At 38.7% G+C, this 14,319-nt stretch overlaps 1 protein-coding gene across 1 annotated transcript in view; it reads right to left on the bottom strand.

The window, feature by feature from the left end:
- Nucleotides 1-14,319, bottom strand: part of EPB41L4A (erythrocyte membrane protein band 4.1 like 4A) — a 159,167-nt gene that overhangs the window by 116,859 nt on the left and 27,989 nt on the right. Inside the window, exons 2-3 of the mRNA XM_021719103.1 lie at nucleotides 13,609-13,660; nucleotides 9,670-9,748 (exon numbers count right to left, since the gene is read on the bottom strand). The gene's annotated coding sequence lies outside the window, so the exon portion shown is untranslated. The remainder of the gene's footprint in view (nucleotides 1-9,669; nucleotides 9,749-13,608; nucleotides 13,661-14,319) is intronic.

Genomic DNA, 14,319 nt, shown 5'->3' on the forward strand with positions numbered 1-14,319 from the left:
TTGCAAGGTGACTCTTGATATCCTTGAAAAGGGCAGGGAAAAACAAAGGAAATGAACTATAAAAATCAGCTGTGATAAGTGTATCTCTTCTCCAAATGCTCACAACCAAAGCCCTTAATGAGGGAATCTGAATATTACAGGCTATAGTGAAACTAGTATCAACTGATTGCAACCACAAGTTTGAGAGAAAATTTGCTTAATGCCCTGTGCTTCCCCACTGCCCATTTCAATAAGTGGCACCTCCACCTTCAGATGTCCAAGTAAAAACAAACCTGCAAAAAGTATGTAACCAGCCCTGGCACCCACATTCCATCACAAATGTGCTGTTGGTAAAATCCAGACTCTTCTCACCACCTCCTAGTCCAGGTTGCTATCTCCTGGATTTCTTTTTTTTTGAGTTGGAGTCTCACTCTGTCGCCCAGACTGGAGTGCAGTGGCCGCTTCCGGCCATGACAGCCTCACCTCCTGGGCTCTGGCAATCCTTCCGCCTCAGCCTTCCGAGTAGCCGGAATTACAGGCATGCACTACCACACCCGGCTGATTTTTTGATTTATTGTAGAGATGAGGTCTCGCTGCCCAGGCGGGTCTCGAACCCGCGGGCTCAGGAAATCCACTCACCTCAGCCTCCCAAAGGCGCGGGATTACAGGCTGAGCCACCGAGCCCAGCTTCCTGGATTTCTAAAACCTCCTCTTACCCACTTTGCCATCATTCATACTTATCTCCTTCCAATCCCCCCAAGAGGATTCCCAAGAGGATTCTTGACTCCCCAACAGGACCACGTCACTCCTCTCAAAAAAATACATTACAAGACTTCCCTTTGCCTTCAGGATAAAGTTCAAGCTCCTTACAACAGCTTATATGACTTTTGCTTACTTCTTGGGCCACTTGTTGCCACTGACCAGTGACCACCCTGCTCCATAATTTGCACTCACTTTTCCAACCCTGCTTAATTACTTTCCAGTCTCTGAATGCGCCCATCTGGGATATCAAATCCACTTGGTAATGATCAACAGTGGTCCTCTTGTAAAGGAGGAAAAAAGAGTAGTGAAATTAGGAGACTTTAAATATAAAAGCTTACAAACTGAAGAGACATCTGCTGGAACTATCACTGCATGCTGGAAACTTGCATTTACTACACCCTCCTCTACTGCTACCTTCAAATTTCTTTCTTTTTTTCGAGTCACAGTCTCACTCTGTTATCCAGACTATAGTGCACTGGCACAATCACAGCTCACTGCAGCCTCCAACTCCTGGGCTTAGGCAATCCTTCTGCCTCAGCCTCCTGAGTATCTGGGACTACAGGTATGTGCCACCATACCCAGCTAATTGTACTTCTCATAGAGACAAGGTCTCACTATGTCGTCTAGGCTGGTCTCGAACTCCTGGGCTCAAGCAATTCTCCTGCCTTGGCCTCTCAAAGTGCTGAAATTACAAACGTGAGCCAACAAATCTGACTTCAAATTTATTTTCCTGAAGTGTATATTTTTTAAGAAATGGTTCATCGATGCATATTTCTCTTCTTCTACTAGGACTTTCTTCACATTTGACTAGATAGTCAAATCCCTTGCCAAATACAGAAATGATGGACCTAATTCCACAGATATTTGCTTCAAAGACAAAGGGAAAAAGAAACAGAGGGAAATGAAAAAAAAAAAAAAAGAGCCGAAACAGAAAGACAAATGGATATAAAGAAACAGGAATCGTAGCCCCACGGGTGACTGCATTCCCAGTATACAGGGCTCAGCACACAGTAGCTGCTCACTAAATACTTGATTTGATAGATGGACATTTTTAAAACTACACATTCTTCACCATCTCGGACAAATTCATAAAGAACAAAGAACATCTATTCAAACTTTCCTGGGAAGCCTTCTTTTTAAAGCTATCAGAGATCTTTTTGTCTTTGCATTTAAAAGAAAAACACCAAAAACTGAAGTAGGTATTTTTAATTTAAAATGTGATTAATTTTTATCATAGCAAGCATCTTATTAGATTCATATGAGACAAATTTATGACAAGTCAAATCATATTTTTATATGCTAAATAGACACTTTTTAATCTCTCAGAACCTATTTTATATTAGCTGCCTATACCTTGTCTATTTTATGGGACTTAGAGTACAATGCCATACTTTATTTAAACTACAAAGATTAAGAGTTGCTAGGTCTCTTCTGCATCATTCTGAGTAAAGCTATGATTGAATGCTTGAAGAGTCCTTGTTTACCTCTGGTTTTAATTAGAGTAAACTTGCATCCCAGTTTACCTAGGACAGTACTAGTTTATGCCTACCATATAGGTATAACTATTAATAATGCTCTTCATCATTCTCTGAAGTGTCAGGGTTTGGATGATAAATTATATTATGACTCTAGTTATGTTGTACCCCACTGGAAAGAAATGCTAATTAAAATGATCTACTATGGCCAGGCATGGTGACTCACACTATAATCCATAGGAGGCAGAGATGAGAGGATTGCCTGAGCCCAGGGATTCAAGATCAGTGTGGGCAACTTGGTGAGACCTCATCTCTACAATAAAAATTAAAAAACTAGCTGGGCACATTTCCAGCTACTTGGAAGGCTGAGGCAGAAGGATCACCCGAGCCTAGCAGGTTCAGGCCACGGTAGCCATGAGCATGCCACTGCACTCCAGCCCGAGTGACAGAGTGAGACTCTAACTCAGAAGAAAAAAAAAGGATCCATTTAAAACAGAAAAGTTTCCTGAACACATTGTGGTGCAAAACAGAGGCTTCATAAAGCAATTTCTGATTACCTTACCTACTGATTAATGTATATGCACTGTCTCCCTAGACTGTGAGCCCTGGGGAAGGAGCATTTGGTCTTCCTCCATATCTACACTTAACATCACCACCAGTACCACACAAAAGAGGGTCCTGAAATATTGGCCTCACAGTTTTCTGTTCATCTGATGTGTGTTGAAAAGAGCTGAATTTTAGCCATTAATCTGGAAAAGGTGGGGGAGAAAATGGAGCTGAATTGACATTAAGAATGTAAAGTTGAGCCGGGCTTGGTGGCTCAGCCTGTAATCCTGCACCTTTGGGAGGCTGAGGTGAGTGGACTGCCTGAGACCGCGGGTTCAAGACCTGCCTGGGCAACTTGGCGAGACCTCATCTCTACAATAAATCAAAAAAATCAGCCGGGTGTGGTAGCACGCACCAGTAGTTCCAGCTACTTGGAAGGCTGAGGCGGAAGGATCGCCGGAGCCCATCAGATCAAGGCTGCGGTGGTCGGAAGCAGCTATTGCACTCCAGTCTGGGCAACAGAGTGAGACTCCAACTCAAAAAAAAAACAACAAAAAAAAGAATGTAAAGTTGTTGACATCTATTAACAATTCAGCAATTATCAGAGGTAAGAAGGACAGACAAAGAAGACTTATTTATATACCTAACCCTTAATTGTACCCCACATCTTTATAATAAATAAATAAATCTTTTTTTAAAAAAAGGAGCAAGCCAGGCGCAGCAGCTCACGCCTGCAATTCCAGCACTTTGGGAGGCAGAGGCAAGAGGATTGCCTGAGTCCACGGGTTCTAGACCAACCTGGGCAACACGGTGAGACTCCATCTCTACAATAAATTTTTTTAAAAATTAGCTGGGCATGGTGGTACATGCCTGTAGTTCCAGCTACTTGGAAGGCTGAGGTGGAAGAATGACCTGAGCCCAGCAGGTTGAGGCTGTGGTGGCCATGAGCAGTGTGCCACTGCCCTTCAGCCAAGGCGACAGAGTGAGATTTTGACTCAAAGAAAAAAAAAAAGGAGCCAAGAGACCCTGTGACCCTGTTTTTCCAAAAGCCCAAAACAGAAAACTCCCATGAGATTTTATGACCAAATATAGTCATGAGTGCTCACATCAAAGAAGCCTGCAGTATACCTCCCAGTGACTTGAGAACCCAGTGAGGAAACTGAAGGATATAGAAACAGGGAGAAGCTTTACTTTGGGGCTAGCTGAATGTAACACAGAAGAAATTAGGAGAACACCTACCTACCCAGAAGGAAATAAAGAATAAGACCGTTTTTTCCATGCCACAACGAGTGGGAACACAGCATCTGATAGGAGCCTCATCCATCTGGATAAAACTTAAATGTGAAGGATAGAGGAAAGTGTTTTTAAAGCATCATAATATTGAATAATGTGAGAACATGGCAAGTATGCCTTAGAAAGAAGAAAAACAGTAGAGAAAGTACCCAGGAATTCTCAAGAGAAAGTAACAAAGAAGATCAGGAAATAACAGCTTCATCTCTGAAGTTTAAAACTGATGATTAGGCAAGACGTGGTGGCTCAGGCCTGTAATTCCAGCACTTTGGGAGGCTGAGGAGAGAGGACTGCCTGAGCCCGTGGGTTCAAGACCAACCTGAGCAACTTGATGAGACCTCGTCTCTATAATAAATCACAAAAACTAGCCGGACATGATGGCATGTGCCTGTAGTTCCAGCCACTTGGAAGGCTGAGGCAGAAGGACTGCCAGAGACCGGCAGGTCAAGGCTGCAGTGGCTGTGAGCATGCCACTGCACTCTAGCCTGGGCGACCAGAGTGAGACTCCAACTCAAAAAACAAAAACAACAACAACAACAACAAAAATTGATGATTAAAGTATGGGAACGAAGAGCAATAATATCACCTTACATTTGCGTAGTCCTTTAGAGCTCACAAATTTCTTTTGCAAGGTCAATGGAATGTGACCCTCACCTCAGCTCTGAGGTAGATAAGGACCATTATCTTCATTGAAAGAAGAGACTCAGGAAGCCAGCTTATGACTGAAGGTCATGCAAGAAGTAAAGAAGCTAAAACAAGCTAATCTTCACAAAGGGAAGATTATGAATTGCAGATAGAAGACCAGGTGAACTTAATGTCAATCCCCAACAAAATGCTACAAACATTACAAGAACAGACTAAAACACACACACACACACACACACACACACACACACACACACCTCTTTAGAAGCTAAAAACCATTTTATTATGAATGAGTTATATGAAGCTGATATTATTTTCTTTTTTCAAATGAGCTGTAAGACCCTTACTAAAACACACACACACACGCACACACACACACACACACACACACACCTCTTTAGAAGCTAAAAACCATTTTATTATGAATGAGTTATATGAAGCTAATATTATTTTCTTTTTTCAAATGAGCTGTAAGACCCTTACTAAAACACACACACACACACACACACACACACACACACACACACACACCTCTTTAGAAGCTAAAAACCATTTTATTATGAATGAGTTATATGAAGCTGATATTATTTTCTTTTTTCAAATGAGCTGTAAGACCCTTAGAAGTTCAGAGAGGGCTGCCAGCAAGGCATCTGACAAGCTTTCTCTGCAGGGCGACTGAAACTGTGTCACCTCCATCACTACTGACTCTCCTTTTATTCAGCACAATGGAACATGGGGCTCCGGATAGTTACTGAATGAAGAATAAATGAATTCGGTCTTGACATACAAATTCAGGAAATGTAGGCTAGAGGGCAAGAGTAAGATGATTCCTAATTAAATGAGCACCTACCTCAATGAAGTTCTGATGAATATGGATTAACTTAAACCAGAAAGACCTATCTTAGTGCTCCGGTGTAGTCTTTTCCTAATTTTTAAATCAATAACTTGAAAATTTAAGATAATAATCATCTTTCCACTTCAGCTACCTTAATCATCATTGAACACTTAAATTTTCATTATGGTAAGCATTCATGTATTATATATTCCTCCAGTAATCTTTGTGAAAAACTTCTATAATTCCACTGTATAGAAAAGAACACTGAAACTATAAAATTAAAGGTTAAGCAGGCTGAGTATAGGGGCTCATGTCTGTAATCCTAGCACTTGGGGAGGCCGAGGCGAGAAAATTGCTTGAGCCCAAGAATTCGAGACCAGCCTCAGCAACATAGTGATACCGCATGTCTACAAAAATAAAAAATTAGCCGGGTCTGGTGGTGTACATCTGTGGTCCCAGCTACTCAGGAAGTAAGGCGGAGGATCACTTGAGCCCAGAAGGTCAAGGGTGCGGTGGCCATGATCATGCGACTGCCCTCCAGCCTAGGCAACAGAGTGAGACCCCAACTAAAAAAAAAAAAGTTAAGCAATCTTCTCAGGATGACACAACTAGTGAGAGACAGAGAAGGATGCAGAGCTCAGCCTGTCTGACTCCCAAGCTTGTCATCTTAGCCAACATATGTGTTACACTTATCAAGTCTGCAGAGATTACAGAGCTCTGAAGGCCACATAATACATGGAAGCATGCCATCATATTTTGAATTAAAATGGAAAATAAGCTTAACAGATCTGGTGAGGACATGAATTATTTAAAGTACTAATGGAGAAAAGAGAGATGAGATTTATTCTGTACAGACCTAGAAAGAAAATCTTGTACTGAAAATAGATGTTTCAGGGAATTCTTATTTCTTGTTGGATTTCTTACTGCTCCTCAAGGCAGTAAGGTTTCCTGTCTAAAAGTACTTAGCAAGAAGCTGGCTGATATGTCAGAGATGTTCTTCAAGGGTACAATTTAGAATCTATGACCTCAAAGTCCCCCTAGTTTTATTTATTTCAGAAAACATTTTTAGAACACGGAGCAAGCCAGGCGTGGTGGCTCAAGCCTGTAATCCCAGCACTTTGGGAGGCAGAGGCAAGAGGATGGCCTGAGCTCAAGGGTTTGAGACCAGTCTGAGCAACATGGCCAAGATCTTGTCTCTACAATAAACCAAAAAAATTAGCCGGGCATGGTGGCACATGCCTGTGGTTCCAGCTACTTGCAAACCTGAAGTGGAAGGATCACCTGAGCCCAGCAGGTTGAGGCTGCAGTAGCTGTGAGCGTGTCACTCCAGCCTGGGCAACAGAGTGAGACCTCGACTCAAAAAAAAAAAGAAAAAGAAAAGAAAATAGAACACAGAGCAGGGATTCCAAGTTGACAGAACTCTGTCAACTTACATATTTCATAATCTGAAACTTTATTTTTCTGTGTATCACATTCACCCCGATCTTTTTTCCTAAATGCAATTCCTTTTGGAATACTCCACCTAATATGACCATATATGTACATGAGAAAAGTTCTTGTACCATCATCCATAATAATAATAAAAAAAGGAATCAACATGGATGGTCAACCACAAAGACGTGGTTAGATAAATTATGGAATACTATACAGAAGTAAAAGAAAGGGTTAGATGGCAAAAGTGGTTATACAATATGCATAAAGTAGTAAGATGCTTAAAAAAACAAAAACCTACATGGATTTGCATAGAAGATTATGTATAAGCATGTTTACAAAGTATTATCTTTCATATAAAAAATTGCTAAACATCAATTCAGGGTAGGCTGGAACAATTTTCCAAAGAACTTAATCAAGATAAACACACAACTTGAAAACGCTGGCCTAGAGCGGGCAGGGTGGCTCACGCACTATCCTTTGTTTTTATTTTATTAATTTTAATTTAATTTTATTCTTTTTATTATTTTAGATTCAAGGGGTTTTTGTGCTTTTTTAAAGGACTCTGGGCAGGACACAGTGGCTCATGCCTATAATCCCAGCACTCTGGGAGGCCAAGGAGAGAGGATCACTTGAGCATAGGAGTTCCCATCCTAGGCAACATAGTGAGACCTTACCTCTACAGAAAAATCAAAAATATTAGCCAGGCGTGGTAGTGTGCACCTGTAGTCTCAGCCCAAGAGGTAGAGGCTGTGGTGAGTTGTGCTTATGCCACTGTACTCTAGCCTGGGTAACAGAGTAAGACAAAAAAGGGAGGGAAGGAGGGAGGAAATGTTGACCTAACTCTTCCTTTAATAGCATATATTGGGAGACATTGCTTTTTGGCTTCAGTTTTTGCTTTTGCCAAAATTCTCTCACCTAAGTGACTCCCTTTTTCAGATCTGTTAAAGTTAACATATTCATGCAGATGAAGGACTTTATCTTCAGCATATACTAATAATAAGTGTTTAGTGATATATTAAATGTATCTTTAGCTTACCTAAATTTAACTATATGTTTTAGGCAAAATAAATAAATTACTATAGATCATGGACACCAATTATGAGCTAACTATGTTATCTGGTTCTTAACTGTATGAGTTGGTCTACTATTTGAGGAAAACCAGTTGTATTGGAAATATTTTAGGGTTATACATTATACATAAATCCATGTATTCTGTTAATGAGGAATTAGTAAATTCTGAAGGGAATTTTCTGTTTGTCATCAATGTGTGGTGAACCAAGGTAAAGTAATGCATTAAAAGACATTGGTTCCCCCACCTTCTTAACATGAACTCAAGAATTATTGGAACCTAATCCCCATTAAAGATATAATTCTACTGCACTTCTAGAAAAAGGACAGAATGAAATAAGTATCAATATTTATCAAACACTTACTATGAGCCACAAACAACCATAAGAACTTTATATACATTATTCTATTTAATACCTTAAAAAACCATGGTACATCTCCAGTTTTACAGCTGAGGAAATTTAGGCATAGGTAGAGATTACACACAATCAGAAAATGAACTTTCATTGTACTTTTTAAAAAATTTTGTTCCTTTCTTAATGAGTCACAGATATAAATGTATTTTTATTAAACTTAGACACATTTTCCCTCTGAAACACTAATGAAAATATCACCTCTCTCCTCAACATCTTCTCCCCACACTAAAGGCCCTTTTCCCAGAGAGGTGTGCTCTGGGAAAGCGTGACCTGTTAAGTCATCCTGCTCACTAACAACGTGAAGATGAACAATGTAAGTATAGACATCTGCATGGTTCTTAAAATGAGGCCTAAAGATGGCACTTCAGAGTGAGATGGAAAAGGTCCAATAGTTTACCCTCTTTTGTCACTCTTCCATGTGCAGTACAGAATAAAGACAAAAAGTGTCTGGGGAGAAAGATAAAAGGATGGCATAGAAACAAAACCACAGACTGCCTTAGTTATCAGAGATATGATTTTCAATTATTAAAATAATATATTAGGCTTTATTGGAGCCCCTGAAACAGATCCACTGGAAAAACTGGCCACCTAGAGTTAGGGAACACTTTTGTTTTTGCTGCCACATGCAGCCAGTCACCAGTGTAATAAATTAAAATGTTATACCACTTTCTTCTCTTAGTCAATTTCAAATGTTGATGCGTACTATTTTGACAATCGAATCAATACCAATTGGAAATTCTGCCTCAACTAACACCAAATATTTGGTGACAAATGTGAAGTAATACATTAAAACATTGGTCTTTTCTCTCCCTTCTTAATACTAAAAGCAAGTTTTTCATTTCCTAGAGAGATAAATGAAGCACCTGAATAGCTAATATTTAAGCTACAACTAATTAAAAAGATATAACTGGTTCTTCAAATGTATATCTACATATGCAAACTGAACATTAAGATACTCTTCCTTTAGGCAGTTCAAATGGCTTGCATACCAATAATGATACAGAAATATCTCATCACAGCAGATGCAAGATTTATCATCAAGTCACCCAGGTTCATGCCATTTTCAAACACATCTATCATCAGACCCTGATCTGCCCCATGCAATGCTAGTTTAAATTTAACCTTCATAGGAGATGCATTACAAAATGCAGGTAGAAACACACCCAAACATTTTATATGCCACATATGTATCCGTTCAAAAACAAAGTCAATACTGTACCTGGTTATTTCTTCTTTAAGTTTACATGGATCTTCAGCATAGAATTTAATACCAAAATACAAAGTATATGGAGGTCCAGCTAAAATAAGAAATAGAAAATAAATTTCACTAAAATTATACGTTAGTCAAAGTAAAAGTATCATATTATATAACTATTTACAGTTACACTAAGAATTTCTAAAGACATAAGAAAAACACAGGCTGAAAACAGCAGGGTTTAGAACTGTGACATCAGGACCTCAGCTATGCGTGTATGTTCATATATGTGTGTTTCTGCATATACACACACACAGAAAAAAGACAGGGCCAAAAATATCAGAATGCTGCTAGTTTTTACCTCTGGTTGGGGAGGTTATGCACAATTTTTATTATTTCTGTTCTTTTTCCCAGTCTTAATACATATGTAATGTTTTCATATTGAAGAAAGAATATTGATAAAATATCGCCAAAAAATGTTTTAAACCTATCTGCAAAAAGCTGGAAACAAATGCTCAGCAGGAGATAGACTAAATCAACCACAACCACAGGACATATACACCACACAAATGTTTAAACAGACCGAGGGAGAGCTGCATGTGATGATATGGGAAAGATCGCCCATCTATATTCCTGTGTGCAGAAATATGATCCCTGTTGTGAAAAAGTCAAGTATCAATTACTGTATGTTTAGCTTATTTTCCGGAAGAATAAACAAGGAATAATTAAATGGAAAAACTTGGGAAGGAGGACTAGAAACAGTCTGCCTTTAAATTTGATTTGTTAGCATTTTCTTATATTTCTTACCCTTTTTAAGGGAAAAAAGTCATCAGTAAGGCTATATGATTAAAAGCAATATTTATTTTATTCTTCAATGTTTCTGAATCTAAAAATGTGTTCTCACATATTTAAGAAAACATTTCTCACTTCATTCATTTACCATACACAGGAGAACTAAATCTATAAATAAAATTTTTTATAAAATCAGAAACAAAACCTGGAATTGTGCATATGTGAGCAAGTATAAAATAAATAATCAAACACTCATATTGTGCAAGAAGCCCCATGCCAACCACAGAATAGCATGCTTTTACTAGAAACACTTCTATTTCTGAGGGTATGAATCTGATCCACACTATTTCCAAAACTGCATACCTCCAAGCTGTGTGGTAACTAGATCTAATGTGCTTTGCCTTTAAAAAGGTATTGCTACGTGGTAGACCAACTGATAGTCACAGTTGCTAATTTTTTTTCAACAAAAGTTCTCTGACTCATATTAAAAGGAAAAGATGTGAAGCCTGCACCTCAGCAAGGTCTATGATACTGTGCCACTGTCATAAAGTAACCCCATTCTTGCAATTTTTATTTTTAACTCTGTAAATAAAGTTACAAATTTAGACGTTGGGGAAAGGAAATTAAATAGAACAAGTAATAAAGATATAATGCAAGTAATAAATAATTAATGCATAATGCACTGGGTTTTTATTACACACACACATACACGTTTATGTTTGCAGTGCCCTAAAGCCCTGTTCCTGGCACACAGAAGACAAGACGAGGACCTTGTCCTTCTCACCTTATCTATACCTTCTTGTGTCTCCTTATGCTAGAACCTTTTTTAAAACTAAACTTAAAAAGAAACTTTGCTAAAATTTTAGTATTAGAGTTCATTCCATATGTTCGATTTTTATGTTTATTTAACCACTGTATTTGTATTTCTGACAAATACACCTCTATCCTCAAACATAGATGTCAGGGAGGCATAGACTATTAAATATTTAGAAGAGCCAGGAAGTCCATCCCCAGCAGATCTGTCTATGTCAATCAAGCTCTGTGTTCCTGAGCAGATGGGTCTGCCTGTGCCCGCAGGCAGCTGGGGTTGGCACCAGGGGGGAAGGGAGGAACACAGATGCTGCTGGGATGGGGCACAAAAGGAAAAGAACTTATCCAGAGCTGCTTCTTTTCTCAGGAACATGACAGATTACACCCTATTCACCAAGCCCAGCCATTTCAAATGTGTTCAGTGTGTGTAGCTATGCGGAAGTTTGAAAAATACACAATGAAAAACATTTGACTTTAACTAATTTTCTTTACGAACTTTTGGCCCAAATCAGTTCTCCATTTCCCACTCCATATAAAATGGTTCTGTTCTAAATATAAGGTATCACGGCCATGGGATTACATTTGGTAGTGTACAAAAATGTTTTTTATACACTTTTGATTCTCAACAAAAACAACTTGGTAACATGCAAGGCAGGTGAAGCTCCAAGGAGTTCGGCAACTCATCTAAAATCACAGGGAAGAAAACCAAGTTTGCTAACATCTAGAGTTCAGTGCTTTTTGGGGACACAACTCTATATAGCCTCTCAGGGAAAAATAAAATAATATCTCTAGAGTGAGACAATAGCCTTATATACATTACGGTGTCATAGAGCAATCAAAGGCTATAGAAATGAACATTTCAGAGCAAGGATATGTGTAGCCCAGATATTTTTTGGCTTCCTATCCTAAGACTGGCGACAAAAAATTCAGGTGCTGATGATGCAAATTACTAAATTATTGTCTTGAATCCATGTCATTCCATAGACTCAACATGTAAGAAACTGCCATGTAAAATAAAGTCAATATTGTTTCATTTTAGCAAAAAATACAGGAGCCAGAGACTGAGAATCCCCAATCTACATTTTGTGTAGACTAATTTTGAGGCCTTTAATGATAAGGAGCTTCCTATTAACTCAGGAATAAATAAGTCACAACTTACCTACAAGAATTCTGGTTACTAGCAAAGGTTTTGTTATTTTTTAAATAAATACTCCTTCTGACTAATCTACAGAAGATTTGATGACTATTTTCCTTCACTATCAAACTATTTCATGAGATGAAATATAGGCTAGAGCTGTAACTTGTAAACTCCAGTGGTTTCTACCACAAAGGTGGAAATGCAGAAATACCAGTGACACTGATGTTCAGAGAAACAGCACTTTCTGATGGTTCTGCAGTCCCTGGTTTCCAGTTCCTTTCTGAGGTATAGTGAGGTCCCTACACTTGGGGCGATGAAGCATCACTCAAGCAACACGACCATAGGAAACAAGCCGAACACACAGAAAGTAGACTCAGGAAGGGGGAAATAGAGGCCAGAAGAACACACTAGCAATAACTGATCAGCATTAATTCACATAGTTAAGCCAAAAAGGTTTAATGAGTACAGAGTTTCAGTTTGGGGTGATGGGAAGTTTTGGAGATGAATAGTGGTGATGGTTGCACAAAAATGTATATGTGCATAATGCCACTAAATTGCACACAAAATGATTTAAATGGTAAATGTTATTTATATTTTACAACAATTTTTAAAAGAAAATTATTTTAGAAAGACTGTTCTTTTGTATACTTAAGGAACATGTGTGTATATAAATAAATATATAAATAAAACCTGGGTTATGGAAATTAAGATTAAGTAATATGAACTTAATTACACTGAGACTCCCAGCTATTTTCATATTTATTTTAAAAAAAGGTAGCCCCAGAAAATAGATGTGATCTAAAATGGCAAAGCCACTTCAAAATCCAAGAAACTCAAGGTTTTTAAAAACTTGGATGCCGTGTGTGTGTGTGTGTGTGTGTGTGTGTGTGTGTGTGTGTGTGTGTGTTTCCCTCAAATCAGTGCCTCTTTGCACTTTCTGTTTTGAGGTCAAATTTTAAAGATAAACACACAGGAAAAAAGGCAGACAAAATCAATGAAAGACAAACTCCTAGAGCAAATTCAATATTAAGATCCACTCAAAATCTGATTAAACTAAAATTTAATTGGAGTTTGGAGACAGCATGGCAGTAGACACAATACTCATTCCCATATTCTGCTACCCAAGTACTAGTACTCAACTCTCCAATGTTAACGTCCATTTCTGCACCCAACCCAACCATGGACTTTATAACCCCTTAACGAAGTAAAAATTAAATACCTACTGTTAATCAGTTCTTTATGTTCAGCAAGAGTTTTTGCAGGATCCAGCCAATACTGTGTGAGAAGGAAAAGGGTAATTATAGAAATTAGTTGCTTCTCATTGGTCTTTCAAAAATGTTTGCAAAATGTTAGTGAAATGACATTTAAAAACTTGATAATTAAAAGACTTCCTTTATATATATACACACACACATAAAAGCTTTCTGCAGCTAGAACTGTAAAATGAGAAAAATGATGCTGACATTGGGAGAGAAGCAGAGAAGAGAAGCAGCACTTGCTGGGTCCCTGGATGAATTATCTCACTGATTATAAGGTTCACATGCTTATAAGTGAGTTTCTTACTACTTTAGGTAGGAAAACAATGACCACAAAGAGCACCCTCTGAGTCTCTTTCCAAAGTTCCTATCACAGCTCACCTTAAAACCACAGCTCTCCCTAAAATGTCTTCACCCTTTTCACTCCCAGACTCATCGCTCCACAAGTACCGGTGCCAGGTGTTAGGAAGAAAGCAATCAAATTAAGACAAGTTCTCATTAAGGATCGGGGAGAGCAGTTTGGTGCAGTGGCCGAAGGCCTGAGTCCCGGAGCAGACTTATCTGGATTCCCCCTCCACCCCAGCCCCCCCCATCATCATGTAGCGGGACAAGTGAAACACCTCAGGACCTTCCTCATAGGCTTGCTGTGCGATTATATATGCTAATTCATGTAAAGTC

The sequence above is a fragment of the Carlito syrichta genome, unplaced genomic scaffold, assembly GCF_000164805.1.
Source record: "Carlito syrichta isolate Samal-C Ts95f unplaced genomic scaffold, Tarsius_syrichta-2.0.1 Scaffold314129, whole genome shotgun sequence".
NCBI classification, from domain to species: domain Eukaryota; kingdom Metazoa; phylum Chordata; class Mammalia; order Primates; family Tarsiidae; genus Carlito; species Carlito syrichta.